This window comes from Callorhinus ursinus, unplaced genomic scaffold (genome assembly GCF_003265705.2).
Source record: "Callorhinus ursinus isolate GAN/ISIS: 27379988/994484 unplaced genomic scaffold, GSC_fseal_2.0 scaffold49, whole genome shotgun sequence".
NCBI classification, from domain to species: domain Eukaryota; kingdom Metazoa; phylum Chordata; class Mammalia; order Carnivora; family Otariidae; genus Callorhinus; species Callorhinus ursinus.
This window is the reverse complement of record NW_027397111.1, coordinates 3,389,596-3,412,200: the sequence shown is the minus strand read 5'-3', so window position 1 is coordinate 3,412,200 and position 22,605 is coordinate 3,389,596. Positions and strand designations below refer to the sequence as shown.

Sequence of the window (22,605 nt, the reverse complement as noted above, 5' to 3'; positions counted from 1 at the left end):
CTTCTAGAATAATTTGGAAGAGCTGACACCTTTATTATATGGAGTCCTCTTCCTGTCTATGCTCTGTCTCTTCATTTGTTGAGGTTTTATTTTATGATTTTCATTAAAGTTTTACAATTTTCTTGATAAAGGCCAGGCACACACCTTTTGTTAGATTTGTTTCTAGACGCATAAAATGGTGTTGCTTTTGTAAAGGATATCTTTTGGAAAACAGTTACATTATGTTAGAAAATACTTATTGCTGGTCTTTTTAGTATCTTTTGTACCCATTGTCATGACCCAGTTTTTATTTCTATTGTTATTTATTTGCGCTTCCTCTCCCTGTCTCTTTCTCTTTTTCTCCTGCTGAGTTTTACTGGTATTAGAGAGGTGTTAAAGATTGATAGCACCTAACAAAGACATTTTTGTTGTAATCAAAAGGAGTGAAAAGGGGAATAATTCAATATTATTTAGTGCTGGTGTTTATGTGGCAACCTTAAAATCATCTTGTGTCCCACCAAGGCTATGTGGCTCCCACACTGGGAAACATTGATTTATTAAATTTCACAGCCACCATGAAAACACCTTGGAGTTATCCATTGCTTTTGGTTCACCTCTGGACCTGTCTTTAGCTCAGGAGGTAATAGATGTCTGCTAAGCCAAGAGAAATGGGCGTGGATGGTGCCCCAGAGGAGTGGGGAGTCCCAGAGTCGGAGAGGCTGAGGGCCCCCCCCATCCCAGCCTGCCACTCATGTTGCTTCTGTGAGCAGCTAGGCACACAGAGGTCTTCCCCAGGGTAAGGTGCTTGGATGGGGAGGCAGGGAGAGAGGGCCTCCCTGACTTTCCCCACCCAGGCTCTGGATGTAAAGCGGGAACCAGAGGCTTCTTAGAACTGTTGAGTTTCCTGGAAGCCTATGAGGCCATCTGGCTTTCTGCAGTCACTTTCTGGGGGTGTTTGTGCCCCGGAGGAAGGAGCCCCCTCTGGGGACATAAGCTAGCTAATTGTAGACTCTGAGTGCCTGGGAGCCGAGGGGGGGGTGTTCGTGTGGACCGGAGCAGGAGGCTTTCGGCTCTAGCTCTTCTAACCTCCACTGCTGTTCACCACGCCCTCAGACCCCAGTCCCCTGGGCAGTCTTTGTAGCCTGCGCTTGTCACATCAAACTATATCTTCTGAGAATTAAGATCATTTTGGAGGCTCCTTCACCGAGAAACCCTTAAACTGAGGCAGGCAGGAAGCCACAGGCTCTCGGGTGGGCAGAGCTTACCTGGGTTACCCACCCGCCTCCGCAGAGGGGAATGCAGTTGTTCTGAGTCATCAAAGAAGCCTCAAAAATAGCACCTTCTTCTATATGAGCGTCATCAAAGAGGTAGGCTCAGGCCAGTTTATAGCGGGCGTGAGGGTCCTGGAAAGAACTCAGGCTTTGGGGCCCTCACGCCCAGATTCCCGTTCTGACTTTTCCACCTCTTGGCCATATCTCCTAGATTTCAGCTGTGCAAGTCAAAGAACATCATGGTGTACCATGGGATCCCATTGTTGTTGTTGTTGTTGTTGTTGTTGTTTTTACCTGTGCAGGTGAACGTAATATAACACAAAATAGCCTGGGTTTGTATACGCTATGTCAATTATGGGACTGCTAGCTGCTGCAACCAATAAGCCCCCACATGTGGGAAGACTCAAACAGAAGTTGACTGAGTTCCCACTCACAGAAGTTCGAGGTTGTTTGGCAGGTGGCCCTTTTCCCCTCAGTGATTCAAAGACCCCGGATCCTTTCACTTGGTGGTTCTGCCATTCTCCTCGGGGCTTCAACAAGGCAGACAGAGAACAGGGTGTGGAAGACTCACCCTCACTTCCTGAAAGCTTCAGCCCAGAAAAGACACCGCATTTCTGCTCACATTCTACCAGCAAAAACTATACCTAGGGTCACACCTAGACACAAGGATGGCTAGAAAATGGAATCCCTGCCCGGACAGTTTCCTGACAACAGTCTGTATCAGAAGGGGGACTGAAATTCTGGGGGACAAGCCATGCCTGTGAAGAAAAAAATCTGGAGAACATACCCTAATTCATCAATGGTAGTTATCACAGGTAGTAAGATTAGAGAAGAGGGAGAGACTTTCACTTTTTACTTTAAACAAGTAATATTTTACGAGTACATGTGAATTTTTTTAAAGATTTTATTTATTTATTTGACAGAGAAAGAGAGAGTGAGAGCAGGAACACAAGCAGGAGGAGTGGGAGAGGGAGAAGCAGGCTTCCTGCTGAGCAGGGAGCCCGATGTGGGGCTCAATCCCAGGATCCTGGGATCATGACCTGAGCCGAAGGCAGAAGCTTAACGACTGAGCCACCCAGGCGCCCCACATGTGCATTTCATAATCAAGAACAGTTGGCATGGTTCATTGTCAATTTCTCAGCAAATACATAGTTATATATTTATAACATATATTGTTTATATATATATAACAACAAATACATAATTTGTTGTTACTTTTATTATTATTCGTTCGTCCAGCCCTAGAATCAGAAAATATCCCCCAAGAAAAGAAGGCCCTATTACATGTCCCTCATTAGAGGCAGACGGGTGTTAGGGTGAGGAAGGTATGGAGGGAAAACCAAGATTTCCTTTCTCTTAAAATGTTTAAAATATTCATACCAAAGGAGACCTCAAAGAGGGTAAAAATTTAGGAAGCCATGGAATGGTAGACTCCGAAGAACCTATAGGAACTCCATATGCATTTCTCATACATGTCTAAAAGCATAAATGTAGTTCTCAAAAAAAATAAGATCCCATGTCTTAAATCTTCACAAGATGGAAGAGCCACTCAGGTTTTCTAATTTTATTTGAACACAATATATTTTATATTGTCCATGCAGAGAAGAAGAGGAAATCGTTAGCATGAAGAGGGAAGAGGAAAAGGTATGGAATCAATCCTATGTAGAAAGAAAGCAAAATGACAGATACCAGCCTGCTCTGCATTTGGACATTCGAGGGACAACGAGACAGATGGGGGGGTGCGGGTATAGATGGAGAAAGAGCAGGGGGAGAAGAAAAGGGGATCTGTAGAGGCTGTGACCATTCCCAGACCCCATAACAGGTGGCAACCTCTGAGGAAGATAAGAGGAGTCTGGTCTGGCCAGATCGTTTATTCATTCAACAAACTGTTACTGTGTGCCTACTATGAGCCAGGACCCTTCTAGGTACTAGGAGTACAGCACTGAACAAACCAAACTCCTCCTAGAATTCGTTTTCTAGAGGGAGAGACACAATAAACACATCTAGCCAAAAGTACGTGATACATCAGGTGGTGATAAAGTGCTTTAGGTCAAACTAAGGCAGGGTGAGGGAGGGAGGAAGTGCAGAGGAGAGGAGTGTAGGAGAGTGGGGGAGTGTGTGCGTTATTTTACGTAACGGGTCTCATGATCAAGGACAACCTCACCAGTAAGGAGCCATTTGAGCCAAGGCCTGAAAAGACCCATGTGAACCAGCCTTTAAAAAATGTAATAGCTATCATCATGGGGGATGCTGTTGGTTGTCCAGCCAACATCCACATATTCCTCTCCCTGTCTCTAACAGGACCCTTCCCATCTTGCTCTGATACAGCCATGTGACCAGGAGAAAGTTGGACTTCACCTCTGACTCCAGAGATAGATCCCGATTATTCGTCTAAGCTTTCCTGGCAAGACAACCTCACTTCCCAGTGACCTACCGGTTCAGGAAGCCAGGCTTAAGCCACTTAACGCAGTGAATCCCCCGGTCCCTGTCATTGGTCCCGGAGCAGGCACATAACTTAAGCTGGCCTCAACAGATTTAAAGAAGGGATTTATATTTCTGCCTGGGCGAGGGTTTTGTTTTTCTGTTGTGTTGGATGTGAACAAGGGAGCATGTTGTCACAGTTGGCTCAGGACATGCGGCACAACCACCTCTAGACAATGAGGAAAGCCAGCCTGGAGACAGAACCAATACAAAGGAGAGGGCAGAGCTGGGAGAACTGCAGAGAAAGGGGGTCAGAGCCCTGATTATTCCAGGCCTGGAGCCTACTCCACTTTAAGACTCCCATTATAGGAGATGAAGAATCTCCTCACTGTTTGTGCCAGTGTCAGATAGGTTTTCTGTTTCTTGGAGCCTTAAGGTTCTTATTGACTGGGATAATAAAAATAACAGCAGCTAACATTTCTGGAGCACGACCTTGTGCCAGGCCCACTCCTTAAATTTGTAATTTCCCTTAATGTTCTCAACAATCTTACGAGGCAAATAAAGCTACCGTCCTTATTTGTAAGAGGTGAGTGATTTTGTCCAAGGTCAAATGGGTAGTAAGTGAGAGAACCAAAATCATTCAGAGCTCATAGACTGTGCTCTTAATCTCTATGATTTTGCTCTCTATATGGGAAGGCAGAGAAATAGAAAGAGGGAAGAGTATGGGGAGAAGCCAGAGGAAGAGCAGATGGGGTTACTCTTATGAATTTTTTAAATATATATGATCTTTTTCTCTCTGCCTGAAATACCCTATGCCCAGAATACCTTCTTCCCACTCCCACGTCTGTTTAGGAACTTCTGTTTGTTCTCTAAGGCTTTGACTCTGATGTCACCTCCTCTGAGAAGCCTTCCCAGATCTTATCTCCCCAAACCTCCCACCTTCTGGGATCCCACAAAAACTTGTTCAGATTTATATTATAGCCTGGGTTATATTATAATGTGTTTGCTTTCTTAGCTCTTCTTTTACTAAGCTCCAAACTCCTTGAAGAGGACAATGTCTAGTGAATCCTTGTGATCTTGGTGCCTTAGCTCATTGTAGATACTCAAGAAGATTGAATGAATTGAATATCCATCCATCAATCATCAACACCCTTTCTTGAGGACCCCCTGTATCTTAGTAGGGAGTATGCTGGTCCCCCAAAGAGATGTCAAGCTAAAAAGGATGGGCTTTGTCCTCTTGAAGTCCATAAACAAGTCAGGGATGTGTTAGTGTGTTTTAATTATGCATTACAGAAACCCAGCTCAAACTAGCTAAAGAGGAAAAGAAAATGTACATAGGGCAGAATTTATTTGTCCTAGTCAGATTTCTTCTCGCTTTAGGAATAACTAAACCTAGACCCAAGGGCTCCCAACAAAGATCAGATCTTGCTCCACAATCTGCTCTTGGGTGGCTTCGTCCTCAGGAATTCTTCCATGTAAACACCCCTCACAACTCCAAATTTACACCCGATTATAGCAAAAATAGAGTTTCTTACTCCAGTGGTTCCAGGAAAAGCCCCAGGGATAATTCTCAAGGTTTTATTGAATCACCTGTCCATCTCTGAATCAATTCACAGTGACTCCGAATGAAGAGACCTAAGGCACATTCCTACCTCTGGATTTAGGAAGTGGGATCAATACCATCCAAATCGTATGGACTACAAGGGAGGGAAGGTGGTTCACCAGAGGAAAATCAAGTTGCTTTTATCAAAAGAAGGATAGGATGTTGGGCAGGCAAAAACCAACACAAGTCCTCCATAGAGGAAATGTCCTATACATTAATAATTGTATGGTAAGGCTACGAATGATGCATGTCTTAAGAAGTTATAGTCAAAAATTAGGTAGGAGACATGGGTCACTTAAAGGACAGCTGTCCAGGAATATCTCCTAGAAGGAAGCCTACGACCTGGGCCGTGATGGAGGGTGGGACTATGATAGAAGATGAGAAGGCCTTTCAGATACATGGAAAGGTGTGAACAAAGGCAAGGAGGTGAGATCCTTTGGAGATTTTCCTAGTTTGGTGGAAACGTTTGGGGACTAAGGCTGGAACTTAGCACACTAACTCTTCCTTCATATTTCTTCCATTTATAATCTCAAAGAAGCACATACTGACGTTGGCAGATACCAAGAGTAGGATTATTCTCTCCGTGTCACCAATGGCGTAACCGAGGCCCAATGCAAGAAGCACTCTCTGAAAGGTCATCCCTCCCAGAGACAGATGGCCCGGGAAGACCGCTAGAGTCCAGGACAGTACCCCTACCCACCCACTTACCACCCACCCACAGCAAGACCAATCCTAGGGTTGGGAATCACCAGAACAAGAGCTGTGGCTCAGCCCCAGAGCCAGCCTAAGGAGACCTTTGGGAGCAGCCATCTAGGCTGAGAGAAGGTATCTGACTTGCGTGATGGTTAAGAGCAAGATCTCGGGAGTCAGACAGGCCCAGTTTTGAATCTCAGGTTCATGAGTTACAATGATACCTTGAACAAATTACATAACTTCTCGACTGTTAGTTTCCTGATCTGGAAGACAAAGTGGAGAACAGTGCTTCCCTCATAGGACAGTTAAAGAGGCAAGGTCTGAATGAGGTACTATACCGCATGGCATGAGGATGAAATGTACAGCATAGAGATTATGGTCAATAAAATTGTAGTAATGTTGTGGTGACAGACAGTGACTGTACTTACCGTGGTGAGCACCCAGTAATATATAGAACTGTCAGTTCACTGTGCGGTACATCTGAAACTAATATAACATTGTATGTCAACTAGGCTTCAATAATAAGGTTTTTTTTAAGAGTTTATTTATTCGTCAGAGAGAGAGAGAACAAATAGGGGGAGAAGCAGGCAGAGAGAGAAGCAGGCTCCCCGCTGAGCATGGAGCCTGATGCGGGACTCGATCCCAGGACCCTGGGATCATGATCAGAGCAGAAGGCAGATGCTTAACTCACTGAGCCACCCAGGAGCCCCAATGATAAGTTTTTAAAGAGTTTAGCACAATGTCTCTTCCACGGAGTGCTCAGTGAATGTGGGCTTGAGGGCAGGACAGTGCGCTGCAGACCCCAGAGGCAGACAGACTTTCAAAGGTCACATCTCCGTTAAGCTACAACTGCTATATTTCACTGATTCTGTAATGTACTTTCCCTACACCTCACCCCTTATTTTAAGCATCCCTGCATCAGAGCATCTTAGCATTGTCACCTGGTTTAACGGCCAGTGTCTCTTTTAGTAGTACATGAGATAATGGCGTGACTTACAGTTGATGTCTTACATGGGTTACTATGTTTAGGTAACATAGGTTACCTAATCTTTCAGTACCTCAGTTTCTTCAGCTGTAAAATGGGGATAATACTTTATAAGGTTGTTGTGAGGGTTAAATTAGATTTGCTTTGCAAATTTCTAGCACCCCAGTGGGGGCTAAATAGGTTCTGTAGACTGCTATTTTTTTTTAAGATTTATTTATTTACCTCAGAGAGAGAGAGAGAGAGAGAGAACGAGTGGGAGGGGCAGAAGGAGAGAGAGAATCTCATGCAGACTCGGGGCTCCATCTCACGACCATGAGATCATGACCTGAGCCGAAACCAAGAGTCACACGCTCAACTGACTTCGCCACCCAGGCGCCCCACAGGACTGCTATTACTTTTTATTACTATTACCCAGATCGGATAATGGGGGTGGTGGGAGCTGCATGGGCTGAACAGCTGGGGGTGTGCAGAGGTGAAGACTGGTATCAGAGGAGCAATGTTGATTCTCAGATTCAACAGGGGGTGTGAGGAATGGTAGGAAGCCACACAAGAGACTTCTAGATTGCAAAGTGGATCAGGTATTTGGTTTGCAGATGAAGACCGGAGACCATTACCCACTCTGGCTGCCCAGTGGGGATGGGGGGAAGGTGGGTTACAAGGACTGATCAGCCTGGGCTTGCTGGTCTACATGTTCTCTTTAAACTCGCATGTTCTTCGACTGTACCAGCCCCCCTTTATTGAGTTCCACTACGTGCCAGGGCACTGTGCTAATCTCACTGATGTCTTGTGAGATTCTGTCACCAACTCTGTGTGTTTGATGATTTCATGAGGTCAATTTTAAGAAGAAACCAAGGCTCAAAGAGGTAAATTAACATGCTTAAAACCACATGGCTATTAAATGCCAGAGCTAGAGCATGAATCAATGAATCACGTTTTTTGACTTTGCATCCAGCACCCAAGTCCTGGTGCCATACCGCCTCATGAAAGTTCTCCATTGTCTCTCAGTGTATCAGGAAGCAATTTTCCTCTCTCCTCACCTCCTTCCACTCCTCCTTCCTCCTCCTACAGGTCTCCACCTCCCAGACCCACAAATGCCAAGCTCACAAGTCATCTGTTTTGCCAAAATTCTGTTCCGATTTGATAAACTCTGGCTGGGCCAGCTCACTCAGCATGATTCAGCCAGAGAGAATAGCGAGGCTGCATGCCCTGCGTGCCGACTGTCTGAGCTCAGGCAGGATGGGCGGCGCAGGAACCTCAGCCTGACAGATGGCTCCACTCGGCTGTCTCCCTGGGCCTGATGCCAGGGGCAGCGCTCGCTCTCTGCAGGAGGGAGGGCGGGAGCCAGGTCAGGTGATTCTCACATGCATGGTCGTCTCTATGTGTATGGTTATGTATGGAGCTTGCATGGGCGAGGCTGCGTGTGACCCAGAGTACACATTTGTATGTAGCCGGTTTGTGTGTGCCTCTTTATCTGTGTGCGTGTGGATGAGCATGTTTGTGTATGCCTGGCTGTGTGTTTGTGCGTGTGTGTGTGTATTCCTGAGCATGCGGAGGGGTGTGTATGTGGGTGGGTGTTTGAATTTTAAGTTGGCATTCATCCTGGTATGCAAAATCTTGAGCATAAAAGAGAAAGATGGGGGGCACCTGGGTAGAGCAGTCGGTTGAGCATCCGACTCTTGGTTTCGGCTCAGGTTGTGATCTCAAGGTCGTGAGATCGAGCCCCACATCAGGCTCCACGCTCAGCATGGAGTCTGCTTGAGTTTCTATCTCCCTCTCCCTCTGCCCCTCTCGCTCTTGCTCTCTCTAAAGTAAATGAAATCTTTAAAAGAAGAGAGAGAAAGACAGGGAGGCGGGAAGAGGAGGGTCCCAGACTTCAAGAATCCAGTCTTCTGACTGTTCCCACCTGCGGTCCAGAGCCACGGCACACCCTCTGTCCATCCTTGTCCTCATCACAGGACCCAGCAACATCGGCAGCAAACTCACCAGTCCCGGGGCAAAGTGGAGGCTCTGATGGAGTTTCACGTTTTTAAAAACAACCTTCTGGTGATAACTTCTCCCTCAATAGCAGTACTTAATTTTGTGAATCCAGGCCCCCTTGGAAAATCTGGTGACAGGAATGAATCTTCTTTCCGGGAAAATACCCTCAAAACACACAACTTTCCATACAATATCACAGAACTCAAGGGGCCCTCCAAGGTCTATTAGAGACCTCAGTTAGGAAATCAAATATTATACAAACACTTACTGAGCACTGACTGAGTTCTATCGTACTGAGCCTTTGTGAGAGGGATAATAAGTACATAGAGGAATAAGGTGGCCACTGTTTGTGAAGAGTAGACAGTCTAGTAGGAGAAATGAAGGTAAATGTGTAACCACAGGCCACTGTGACAAGTGCAGTCATGACTGAGTGAAGGAACTGCTAGGGCCTGGGAGGAATGAGAGGACACAGTTCTTGAGGGCTTCCAGGGAAAGGGAAAGCGTCCCTGAAGAAGTAGACACTTAAGCCATAACTTGAAATATGAGAAGGTACTTGTCAAACAGAGAAAATGAGGCAGGACTTTCTAGGTAAAAAGAGGAGCATGTAAAAAGGTAGAGGGCTGCTGCATTTGGGGGGAATACAGCTGGGAGAAGCAGGACGTAGGCCTGAAGAGGGTGTCTGGGAGCAGACTCTGAGAGCCTTGTACGTGCTAAGCGAAAGGTTTTGGATTTTAGCCTGTAACCTATGGAGAACAATTAGAAATTTTTAAACAAGAGAGTGACATGACCTCCTTGGTGTTTTGTGAAGACCACCGTGCACCCAGCACTTACCCAGACATCAGATAAAGAGGTTGTTGCAATCGTTTGGGTGAGAGATAATGAAGATGTGGACACTAGGAATGTGGGAAACCCAGGGCATGGGTTTGAAGAAAAAAGATGTTTAGGAGATGAACTAGAAAAGAATTAGGTGCACTAAATGTACGGGGGTTAAGAAGAAAAAAGAAGGAATAGTTGAGCATGGCTTCTGTAATTCTAGCTTGGGAAGAAAGGTGGATGTTAGCCCCATTCCCTGTGATGGAACCAACATACAGATTAGGTTGTTGGGGAAGATAATGAGTTCTGTTTGGGACACACTGTGAGACATCCCACTAGAGATGTACATTAGGCCATTGGCTCTTTAGGTCCGGAGTACTCAGGAGAGAGATTTGGAAACATAAGTTTGTGAGTTGTAAGCAGGCGAATGATAACTCAAGTCAAGGGTAATAAATGAGACCATGCAGAGAGAATGTAGATATGGAGTGAGAAGAGAAGCAAGAAAACAGTGAACATTTAAGGGTATATGAAGGGAGAGGAATCAGTGAAGGAGACAGAGGGAGGATTCGTAGGGTTTGAAAGGATGGAAGTGACAGGATGGTACACACACACACACACTGGAATATTATTCAGCCATAAAAAAGAATGAACGCTTGCCATTTGCAACAACATGGATGGATGGAGCTAGAGACTATAATGCTAAGAAAAATACGTCAGAGAAAGACAAAGGCCATATGATCTCACTCATTCATAGAATTTAAGAAACAAAACAAATGAGCAAAGGGAAGAAAAAAGAGAGAGAGACAAACCAAGAAACAGATTCTTAACTATAGAGAACAAACTGATGGTTGTCAGAAGGGAAGGGGGCGAGGGGATGGTGAACAGGTGCTGGGGATTAAGGAGCACACTGGCTGTGATGAGCATGGGTGATGTATGGAGGTGTTGAATCATTATATTGTACACCTGAAACTAATGTAACACTGTGTGTTAACTATAATGGGATTAAAATTAAAAGCTTCATTAAAAAAAAAAAAGAAATGACACCAGGAAAGAGGCATTTCCTGGAAACTAACAGCAAACAAAAATTTTTAAATGAGGGAGTGGTCATTAGTGTCAAAGGGTAGAAAAAGGTGAAGTAAGTTGAAGACAGATGCAAAAACCATGCAAAACCAAAAGATAGAAGCCTGGAAGGAGGAATGAAATACACAAAACACTAACCAGAGTTACTACTCTAGGGACTTATGGGAGTTTTTTAATACTCTTTTTTATAGTTGCCATCTACATATTCCCAGCCCAATCCAACGAGTGTGTACTAAATATGAACAATGAGAGAGAATACCTGGGGAAATTTTGGGAGTTATTGGAATAGGGGACTTCCACTTTCAGCCAGGATGGAGTAGCAGACCCTGGATTTAACCTCCTGTCTAAAACAATTTATAAAACCAGGCAAAAGGGGCGCCTGGGTGGCTCAGTCGTTAAGCGTCTGCCTTCGCCTCAGGTCATGATCCCAGGGTCCTGGGATGGAGCCCCACATCAGGATCCTTGCTCAGCGGGAAGCCTGCTTCTCCCTCTCCCACTCCTCCTGCTTGTGTTCCCTCTCTCACTGTCTCTCTCTGTCAAATAAATCAATAAAATCTTAAAAAAAAAACAGGCAAAAATATATGAAATAACTGTTTTCAGATCTTGGGCAATAGGCAGCACAGGGCACAGATCCCAGAAAAGTGGGAGAAAAAATAAGATGTGTCCAAGTTCTGTAGCACATTACTGTCTGGAGAGAATTTCCAAGCTGCAGTGTGTGGAGGGGCAACCTAGGCAGAACTGGCAGATGCCCTGTGTTGAACAGACAGAGGTAACTGGTTGTTCAGGGAGATCAAGATGGCTAGAATTCACAGGGCAGAGTACCAGACAGGACAGAGTTGCACAGAGAGAACTATGGAGATCCACAGAAAATTCTCCTGAAGCCTTCAACTGAGGCCTGGTAATTGTATGCATTTGAAGAAACTGCTTGAGGCTGGGGAAAGAGTACTTGAAAGAAGCAGGTGGAACAATTCTTGGAGCTCACACAAAGTTGGAAAGAGTTTATATTCCCAACAACCAGAGTGAAGGGACCTCAAAATGTGCTGGGCATGGGGAGAGTACCATACCCAAAAGGATATGGCCTCATAATGGAGTCAAATTACTCCTAAACTAGACTCTGCTCCTAAAGCAACGTCAAAAGGATCAAATTCTTTCCAAGTAAGTTGACTGAATCCTAGAACAAAGCTCAAAATATTTAAGGAATAAAAAAGTCCACTGCTCAGCCATGTTAAGTTCACAATGTCTGGCATCAAATCAAACTTACCAGACACACGAGGAAGCAGGAAGATCCATAATGGGAAGAAAAATCAATCCATAGAAACAGACTCCTAATAGCACTGACACTAGAATTAGAAGACAAGAAAAATAAAACAGAGACTATAAATATATTTCATATGTTTAAGAAGACAGAGGAAAGCAAGAACACGGCCCACTTTTCATGTCTGAATTTTCCCCTTAGTTTCTGGGAGACTTCTCCAATTTTAACTTCCAATCTTCCTATTGAATTTTTCATTTCTTTATTATGGTTTTCATTTTCTACAGGCTCTGTTTTGACTCCGCATGTTCCTTTATTTAAAAATAGCAAGGAAAGACCTTCTCTTGTCTCTGAGTATATTAATGATAATGATTTAGAGATTTTCCTTTTCCTGCATTATCTTTCTTTCCTCCAAATTACTTTTATCTGCTTGTTTGTTTGGTCTTTTCTTTCTTGTTACAAGTTTTACTCAGATGTCTGTTAATCTTTGCTCTTGTTGAAGAAGGAACACTAAACATTGATTAGAAGCATTGAGCACATGGGTAAAGTTTGTTGGTTTGGAATTTCACTGTGGAATGATCTCTGGCCATTTGTTAAAGAACCCCCTGCAGTCAGTATGTTCTATATATTTCCTGTTTGGTTGATTAGATCCTCCAAAAAATGTTTAAATCATGTCTGGAGGATAGATGCCTGGCTGCTTGTGTTCTGGGATCCAGGAAGGGGAAGAGGGCTGGGAGGTCTCGGCATTCAGCCTTCAGTAGACATATAGTTATTAGTCCATAGATGGGCCATTTATCCCTTATAAAGGGATTCTCTCTTTTTCTATTTTTTTAATTTTTAATTTTTTTTAAAGTAGCCTCCACAGTGTGGAGCCCAATGCAGGACTTGAACTCTCAACTCTGAGATCCAGACCTGAGCTCATCAAGAGCTGGACACTTAACCAACTGAGCCAAACAGGCACCCCTCTCTTGTTTATTCTTTCTAGAGAATAACCCTTCAGTCTTCTGCTGGAGTAGAGAAGGGATAGTCACTCAGGGGAATAAAATATGGAGGACAGTAAGAATCTATTTCTTAAACAGTGTTCACTAGATTTTCCTGAATTTAGTTTCCATCTCCTTTGTCCTCAGTTCCTAAGCTTTTTTGATGATTTCGTAGTATAGATCAGGTTGGTTCTCTGCTTTTCCCTCTTCATGTGTAAGATTTTGTTTCTTAGATCTGCCAAGTCAGTTACTTGTCCATCTGCTTTCCAGATTCCAAAATTTTATTGCTCCTGTCTCCTCTCTTTTCTCCCCTATCCTGGTGAATCCCTGCTTCTCTAAATCCTTTTACTGTGGTTTTAATGGGTTTTCAGGAAGGAGCAAAATTATATGTATGCATTCAATCCACCATCTTTAACTGAAAGCTCTTGAACACTTTGTGTTAATTCAGGGATGCAACTCTGAAGTTTTGGACTATTGTCCCCATTTTATGTGTTAGAGGGGAAATAACTTGATTATCCAAGATGACACAGCCAGTAGAAACTCAAGTCTAAGCACTATTTATATACAAATATATATATATATATATATATCAGAAGTTGTAAACTAGAAATCTGCAGACAGCCCATAGAGATTTTTGTTTGGCCCCCAGAGGGTTGTAAACTCGGGAAATTTGACATAAAAATCAAGTGTTTGGCTTTGCTTGGGAAATCCAGAGATCTAGCAACAGTGGACTTGCATTCTTGAAGGACGAAACCAACTAGAAAGGAGTTGCATCTGCTTGCTTTAAATGTAGGACCCTCTTTCTAGTTTGCCACAGTCCCCAGCATGCTCTATGGCCTTACACCTGCTTGCAACACTCATAGGTCACCTACGTGGCCCCTGTTTTTAATTCGCACATGACATAAATTTTTAAGAAGAAAATGAGTCGTCTTATACACAGTTTTTAAAACTTAATTGTAGTAATTATTTCTTGTGTCTGTTTATCTGTTCCACTCACAGCCATTCCTTTTACTGTCCCAGTGAATCAGATACACAAGCAAAGGCCTCCTGCAATCAGGTCCTTGCCATTCAATCCTGTTCCCCTCACCCAGAGCTGACTAATGCAAGGGGAGACACCTAATCCTCGCGGAGACAATGGATACTCTCTCCTGGGAGTTTGAAACTTGGAATAGAGTCTCCTGAGGCTAGGAGTCACTAGAGTTGAGTCATACTAACAGCAGCATTCTAGAGAGAAGTCCCATGAGTTCCTACTACCAAACTTCCCAGGGCTGCCCTCATTCCTTCCCTACCAGGCTTTAGTTATTCAGTAATTCACTGGAGTTTATGAACTACCCCAGTATCCTTCCAATAAATTCCTCACATACCCACATTTTCTTTTGCTTAAGCCAGAGTTGTGCATTGATTTCTTATAAACCCATCTCCCCCTTTCCTTACTGATGCTGCTACTCCTTTCCAAGCTTTATAAAAACAACACCAGTAACAATTTTAAATTAAAGCAGGTTTATTGTGGGGCGCCTGGGTGGCTCAGTCGATTAAGCGGCTGCCTTCGGCTCAGGTCATGATTCCAGGGTCTTGGGATCGAGCCCCGCATTGGGCTCCCTGCTCAGTGGAGAGCCTGCTTCTCCCTCTCCCTCTGCCTGCCTCTCTGCCTACTTGTTCTCTCTCTCTATCTCTCTGTCAAATAAATAAAATTTAAAAAAAAAAGCAGGTTTATTGAGATATAATTTACATGCCATACAATTCACCCATTTCACCCATTTCAAGTATATAATTTAATGGTTTTTAGTATACTCAGAGTTGGGCAACCATCATCACAATCAATTTTAGAACATTTTCGTCACTCCAAAAGAAACCTTATACCCATTGGCAGTCAATTCCTATTTCCTCTCAATCCCCTTCCACCCCCGGCCCTGGGCAGCCACGAATCTACTTTCTGTTTCTGTGGATACACCTATTCTGGACCTTTCATATAAATGGAATCATGCAATATGTGGTCTTTTGTGACTGGTTTCTTTCAGTTAGCATAATGTTGTCAAGGTTCATCTGAGTCATACCACTTATCAGGACTTTATTTCTTTTCATTGCAGAATAATATTCCATTGCATGGGTATGCCATATTTTGCTTATCCATGTTGATGGACATTTAGGTTATTTCCACTCTTTAGCTATTAATAATGTTGCTGTGAATATTCATGTACACATTTTTGTGTGGATGTGTTTTCATTTCTCTCGGACTTACACCTAGGAGTGGAATCAATGGGTGATACGGTGATGTGATGTTTCACCTTTTGAGGAACTTCCAGACTATTTTCCAAACCCACAGCACCATTTTACATACCCACCAGCAGTATATGAGGACTCCAGTTTCTCCACATCCTTAACACTTGTTATTATCTGTCTTTTTGATCATGGATATCGTACTGGGTGTGAAGTGATATCTCATTGTGGTTTTGTTTTGCATTTCCTTGATGTTTAATGATGTTGGACATCTTTTCATGCGCTGATTGGCCATTTGTATGTATTTTTTGGAGAAATGTCTTTTTAGATCCTTTGCCCATTTTTTAACTGGGTAATTTGTCTTTTTATTTATCGAGTGTAAGTGTTTTTTATATTTTCTGGATAGAAGTATCTTATCAGATGTATGATTTGTAAGTTTCCTAATATTCTGTGGGCTGTCTTTTCACTTTCTTGATGGTGACCCTTGAAGCACAAAAGTTTTAAGTTTTGATGAAATCCAACTTATCTATTTTTTTCATTTGTGACCATTAACATTTTGATGTACATTCCTCCAGATATTCCCTATGTATTTTAACAAATATGATACAATGTATACCACCTCACTGTTTTATAGACTTAATAAATTGTGAACAACTTCAATGACTGCACATCATCATTATTGTCTTCATAGTATATATTGCATGAACTTACCATAACCTGTTTAAGTCACCACCTAGAGATGGACATTTAGGTCATTTCCAAATTTTTGCTCTTATAAACAATCCTTATGCCAGCATCTTTGCACACATGTCTAAATTACTTGACAGGAGAAACTGGGACCAAAGCATGTGATACGCACAGGGAACAGCATGATGAAGGTCAAAGAGGAGAAGGAGCTCATCAAGGCTGTACTGAGTGATGTGTAGGCTGTGTAAAGGAGAATAGGACAAGCTAAATCATTGGGGATCTCAAATATCAGTTTAATAAGCTTTGATTCTGGAAGCCATAGAAGTCTTTTAAATGGGGGTTTGACTTGATAAAAGCCATTTGATTCTACTTTGATAGAGTGAGAGAAATGTATCAAATAGGTCATAAAAAACAAGGGGAAATCAAATTAGGTGATTTAGCGATAGAAGAATTGTAGTGGCATTTGCCTGAGTAAAATGTCAATAGAGAGGAGTCTGAGGACGAAAAAGATGTCAGAAATAATGTAATTCTTTTTTAAAAAGTGCACAGAGGTGAGGAAGTAGAGACTAAATGTGTTAGGCTAGGCTATGCTGTAGTAATGAACAACCCCCCAAACTTCCATGACTTAACACAGCAAAAATTTATGTGTTGGGGGGTCTGCTATACACAGTCACCAAGCAACGTACAGTGATGGGGGCTCCATCATCTTGAAGTTGTAACTTTGGAAGACAAAACCCTCTTCACAATTACCTCAGCCATTGAAGAGATCATGGGAAGGTCACATGCCAGCTACTCTATGCTGTGGTCCAAAGTGAGATGCTAGTCACCTCGGCCTAATGTCAAAGGAGCCAGGAAATGTGCGGAGTTCATGGACTATCTGGGGAGCACCACTCTCCCTGACATTGGGAGAGTAGGCTATATAAAAATTGTTATAAAGGGAAGGAGAGAGATGAAGTAGTAGCTAGGGTGATAGGAGGTGAGTGGGTTTTGATTTTTGTTTGTCTGAATGGAAGACAATTGAGTGTGTTTACAAGACAAGGAGTGAATAAGCAATGAAGCATGGTATTGGTCCTAGAGAAGATGGAAGAGGGAAGGATGGGCCTCAGAAAGGAGGATGGCCTTCTTTCTCTGAGATGGGCAGGAAGGAAGTGAAGGAAGTGCAGTTAGGTAAATGTGTGGGTGTAGAGGCAGGAAACTGAGGATGTTCACACCTGGTATTTTTAGTTTCCTAAGAAGTAGGAAGCAAGTCAATTGCCAAACATGGTGGTAGTGGTGGTGGTGGTGGTGGGAGGGATCAGAAGTAAGTTATGGGCCTTCTGGAGTTTGAAGAAGATTTTCCAATCTGTCTCCATGAAGCCATCAGTCATTGAATAGACAATGACAACAGCTTATCTGGTTTACTTACTCAACCTTTCCAATGTACAAATGGGTTGACCCTTTTTAAAAAAAAGACAGGGCAAATCAGATGATGCCATCCTCTGCATAAAACTGGCTCAAAATCCTTAAAGTGCCCCAAAGATCTGGCTCATGTTGACTTCTCCAATCTTGCCCTCAGTGCCCTTCATACCCTGTCACATGGCCCCCTTTCATTTCCTTCCTCCTGCCTGCCCCAGGACCTTCACAGAGACTCTTCCCTCCACCTGGAAAGCCCTTTCCTCCCACCACTTCCATGGCTCTCACTTAGCAATCTGAACCCTTCCTTTAGGCCTGAAATTAAGAGTCAGTGTCTCAGGGGGGGCCTTCTCTGACCCAGTGGACTAGGGTAGTAGGTCTTCCTATTGTGTACTGTTACCATACTTGGGATTATTCCCTTTACAGTGCTCTTCACAACTGTGATTCCCTGTTCGCACTCAGTGGACAAGGCCTCTCTCGCCCATGAAGGCAGGCACCGTGTCCGCGGACCGGTTTCATCTGCTGTAATGTGTTTAACGTGTAGCACATTGACTGGCATAGAACAGTTGATAAATATTTGTCCAATGGATGGAGGAGTGAATCAGTTTCGTCAGTCAATGAATTTGTACCTCTTGTGCAGAGATGACCAAGATGGCAAGAGCTATGAGGGCCCAGTCAAGGATGACCACAGTGTTGCCTTCGAGCCAGTCTGCATGGTTGTGTTCAGCTGCCCAAGTGTGGCGGGGGGAGAAGACAGAGGCTGGATGGATACAAAGCTTCAACTTTTCAGAATGGGTGTGGCAGGAAGAGGGTGATGCTGGTTTTCATGCTGCCCTAAAGGTCGAGGCCAACGGGGAAGGAAGAGAAATCATAAGGGGAGCGATGGACTGGGAAGAAAACAGTGAGGCCGACGGCCTGGTGCTAACCAGGGTGTCCAGGAGCAGGCCCGGCGGAGTGAAAGAGTGAGCGAGCTGAGAGCCAGGGGATGACGGCGGAGATGCAGTGCGCCGGGCCTCAAGATCTCTCGGGGGAAGTAGTGGTTCCAGGTCCTGAGAAGGTCCAAGGTACAGCCATTGGTCTGAGGCAAGAGTTACTGTTGCTGCCAACACGAAGGAACAAAGAGACCAGGCTGGTAAATGGCTCCACACAGTGAGGACTCCTGGGTGATGGCAGGACTTGAAGTGGAGAAGACTCTAGGGACCAAAGCGGTCAAACAACAGCCCTTGCAAAGATAGTGTGCAAGGTGGCACAGGCCCACCCCTCATGCCCCTCCATTCTTGGCTCACTCATTCAAGAGTCAAGAGCCCAGAGCCCGGGACAAGGGTCTGATGGGTTGAGCTGGATAGCATATGCCCCAAAGGGGAAGTAAACTTGCATGTGGTAGAAGTGTAGGGGTAGGTTAGTGTTGACAGGGAATGGCAGGACTTAAAGTTTGTAATGGAGAGGTTTCTGTCTGTTTGCTTGTTTTATAATGGATCAAGGGTGTTCCAGCTGTGGAAGTAACAATATGGAATAGAGAGAAGACATGCTCTGAGTCAGAGGTCAGAGTTCCATTTCTGGCCCCCTCACTTACTTGCTGAGCAACCTTAAGCAATCACTTCACCTCTCTGAGCTCAGTTTTCCCATCTGTGAAATGAGAAAGTGGTAACTGGCTCAGTGTGAGGATCAAATAGATAATAGACGCAAAACTGCATCATGAACTCGAAAGTGTTGTCCACATGTGAATTCTTATTATCATTACTGCACAGCGAGTGAATGGTAGCATTTGGACAAAAGTTGTTAACGCTTGACTCCCAGTTTAGAACAGTCCTGGGACAAAGGCAGGCAAATGCCATCTCCACTTTACAGGTTCATTTATTCAAGAAACCTTACTGCGTGCTAACCCCACATCAGTTACTGAGCTGGGCAAGGGATGATAGGAAGCTGAGTCAGACACAGTCCCTAACTCTGGAGTTCATAGTCTAACGGAGGAGACTAACAAGGTAACGTGCTAAGCTGTGCCATGTGGTATCATAGTGGAATAGAGAGTGTTGTGTGAGCATGGGGAAAAGAACAATTAGGGAGAGCCTGAGCCAGCTTTGTAATGGAAGCTGCATGTGAGCCGGGCCTTGAAGATGAAGCCCGAGAACAGGAGAGATATTCCACTCCCAGGGAGTGAGTGGTGGAGACCCAACTACATAGAACCCAGGGCCACAGACATGCGAGTATGTGCCACCTCCCCAGTGCTCTTTGGACAAAAGGAAAAGAAGCCTCTTTGGTCCCACACAGAAGCTTATTCTCTTTGCTTCTATTAAGGGCCTGGCTGCCATGGGAACAACACTTGCTCAGTCTCTTTGCTTGCTGTCAACAACTTACTGTCAGGGTGCAAATGCACAGCTCGGAGGTCCTAGATATGAGGCATCCTGCTTCAGTCTCTGCTTCATAGCCTTTTCCCCACCGTCTAGTGATGCCCGTTATTGGCTGCCGGCCCTGCCTTATGTGGAAACCAATGGCACCTCAGTGGGTCAACGCGTGAGCAGCTTCCCCAGGAAACCAGCACAGCTTTAAAGGAATCATTACTTGTTACACAGCCCATCGTCATGTCACATCTGAAAGAGGTTGCTGGAGGGCCCACCCCCCATCTCTTTTTCCCCCTATTTCCTTCAATAACAGTAAGGAAATGCCCTTGGGTCCCAAGCACTGACAGTTCCCTTCTCCCTTTTTTAAAGGGCATTGGTGGGGACCCACCTCATTCCTGGAAACGGGGCCGCCCAGGGCTGGGCCTTATTCCTATTTAACAGCCAACAATAATAAAAACCATATTATAGATGGGTATGCCCATTTTACAGATGAACCTCAGAGAAGGTAAGAGATGAGGGGCTCGGGGTGGGGGAGCCACCTTGGAGGGGCAGCAGGACATGAGACTGGACTGTAGCCTGAGGCAAGAGAATAAAGCCTGTCAGCTTAGGCTGTCCAGCACCCACTTCTCCCTTCCTAATAGCATCCTGACTTCTGCACATGCTACGTACAGTCTTGGGTGTGGACATCCAGATGCCTTTCTCCCATTGGGGTCACCGAAGGGCTACGGGGTTCTAACTGTGAGGTTTAAGGGAATACGAGAAGTTACCTCCGTGTTGAGGCTCGCACTATGCCTAGCCCACAGTAGATGTACAGCAAACGTCATTTCCGCTTCAGCACTGTTACTCATTACCCGTGTTGAGGTAAGTAAGTCACTTAGCTATTCTGTACCTCAGAAAGGATGTAAAATCACCCGTGTTCTTAACATGTACTAACAGCTGTGGTATATCATCAGCATGACAAATTAAAGTAACATGGAAGCAGACACTGACTTGTTGATACAGAAGTTTATATCATTGAATAAGAAAGTCAGATTGTGATATTTTGATTAAAAATATATATGTGTATAAATGAATACATATCTGAAATGACATATAACCAAAATGATAACTAGTATTTACCCGTATTTATCTTTGGGTGGTTTGTGGATAATTTTTAAATTTTGCCTTACTTCATTTTCTATCTTCATGAGCAGACATTACTTAGTAGTGATTAAATTTTAAGTGAAAAAAGGCCATACTTACCAGAGAACCAAGGATTCTGACTTGATTTCAGTCAGGGGCAAATGCAAGGGGTAGGGCAAGGTGGCCAGGCTCCGTGCAACAGCGATGGGGTCAGAAGAGCAGTCACAGAATTCTTCTGGACGGCATACATCCAGTTTAAAGGAAGGTCCAAGGCTGTGGCTATCTAGAGAATCCAACCCTCCAGGGAAGCTGGAGGTCAAAGGTCAGAGAGTAATGTTTATCTGCTCCCTAACTTTCCTACTGCATCTTCTACCACTTTATCCCTCTGTCAAGAAAAGGAGAAAGAATCCCAGCCATTCTGTTCCTCAAATATGCCATACTCATTTCCACCTCAGGGCCTTGTTCCTGTTTTACTGCCCTGTCAACCCTGTTACCCTCTATCTATTAGCCACTGTCTGTCCCATTAGCCTAGTTCCTGCATAGCCCTCATCCACTCTGAAAATATTTGACTGTTGTCACAAAAATATAAGCTCTAGAGTGTAAAGATTTTGTCTGTCTTGTTCACCATATACATGCTGGGACAAGAATGGTGCTTGCAATAAGCTCAATAAGAAAAAAAAAAACCCACTGAATTAATGCAAAGTCAGAACTCCTCAGAAGGGAAAATGTTCAGAAGGAAACTGAGGCAGAAATCCAGTTGTGCTATTGAGACCCGGGAGTGTGGAGGGTCAGCAATAGTGACTTCACCTTTTGGGTTGGATTCAGAGTCATAAATATAAGGAAGTGAATACTACTACTTTTTTTTTTTCTTTTGCAAAAAGCAGTTATCACATTAAAAAAAAAAAAAGTGATGACACTACCAAGGGAGCATGACAACAGTCTGTATGGATGAGTTTATTGGAAAGGCTAAATGAGTAACTTCCTGAATGATGTGGAAAGTGATGAGACTTGTGGCATTCCGGAAAAATTTGACACAAATTGTGCACTAAAGCAATTCCATGGAATCAAGTTTGATTGTTTAAATGGTCACTAGTTTAAAAGGTTTTGGCTTGAAGTTATTATGACAGCTGAACATTTCTGACACCCAAATCCCCGGTATGCAGCTCTTAACTCAGCTTTTCTGGGCCACAAGAAAGCCAATAACTAGGTTTCTATGCCAAGCCTTCTGTGAACAAGTAGGGAAAATGAGAAAGGGGGGGGGGTGGCGGTTGAGACTAACTTTTATTCAACACCTTGTACATGTCACACACTCACAGGCGTGACTTCTCTTGTTTAGTAACGCCACAAGGCAGGCATTATTTCTATTTTCCAGATGGGAAAAATAACATAAGGCTAAAACAGACTGACTAGGCCAAGATCACTGTTCATCAATTACAGGGAAAAATCTGATTCTGGGTTTGACTCCAAAGTCTGTACACTTTATACTCTTGTCTCCCCAGAATTCCTGGAAATCCCCTTGATGAAATGTATTGCTCATCTTAAAAAAGGCGGGGGGGGGGGCAATGATATGGCCCAAAAGGAAGCAGGAAGTAACAGGAAAAAAGTCACAAACCATTAGGTTGAATCATATGAAATTTCTGATATTTGATTTTTTTTTTTTTTTGGCCATAAAAGAGCCAATTTCATATCATTCAACCTCATGGTATTTGTTCTGTGGATGAAAATCATTATAAAAATACTATTAAATACAGATTATGTTTCATGCCATTTCAGTAACCTTTTAAGCTGGGAAGG

General features: G+C 43.9%; 1 long non-coding RNA gene across 1 annotated transcript; it reads right to left on the bottom strand.

Annotated features, from left to right (window-relative positions):
- Positions 1-1,470: 1,470 nt before the first annotated feature.
- Positions 1,471-21,102, bottom strand: LOC141370899 (uncharacterized). Its single transcript, XR_012375382.1, has 3 exons — positions 20,932-21,102; positions 12,084-12,162; positions 1,471-1,544 (listed from the first exon to the last, which is right to left on the bottom strand). It is a non-coding gene; the product is annotated as an uncharacterized lncRNA (long non-coding RNA).
- Between the last annotated feature and the right edge of the window lie 1,503 nt (positions 21,103-22,605).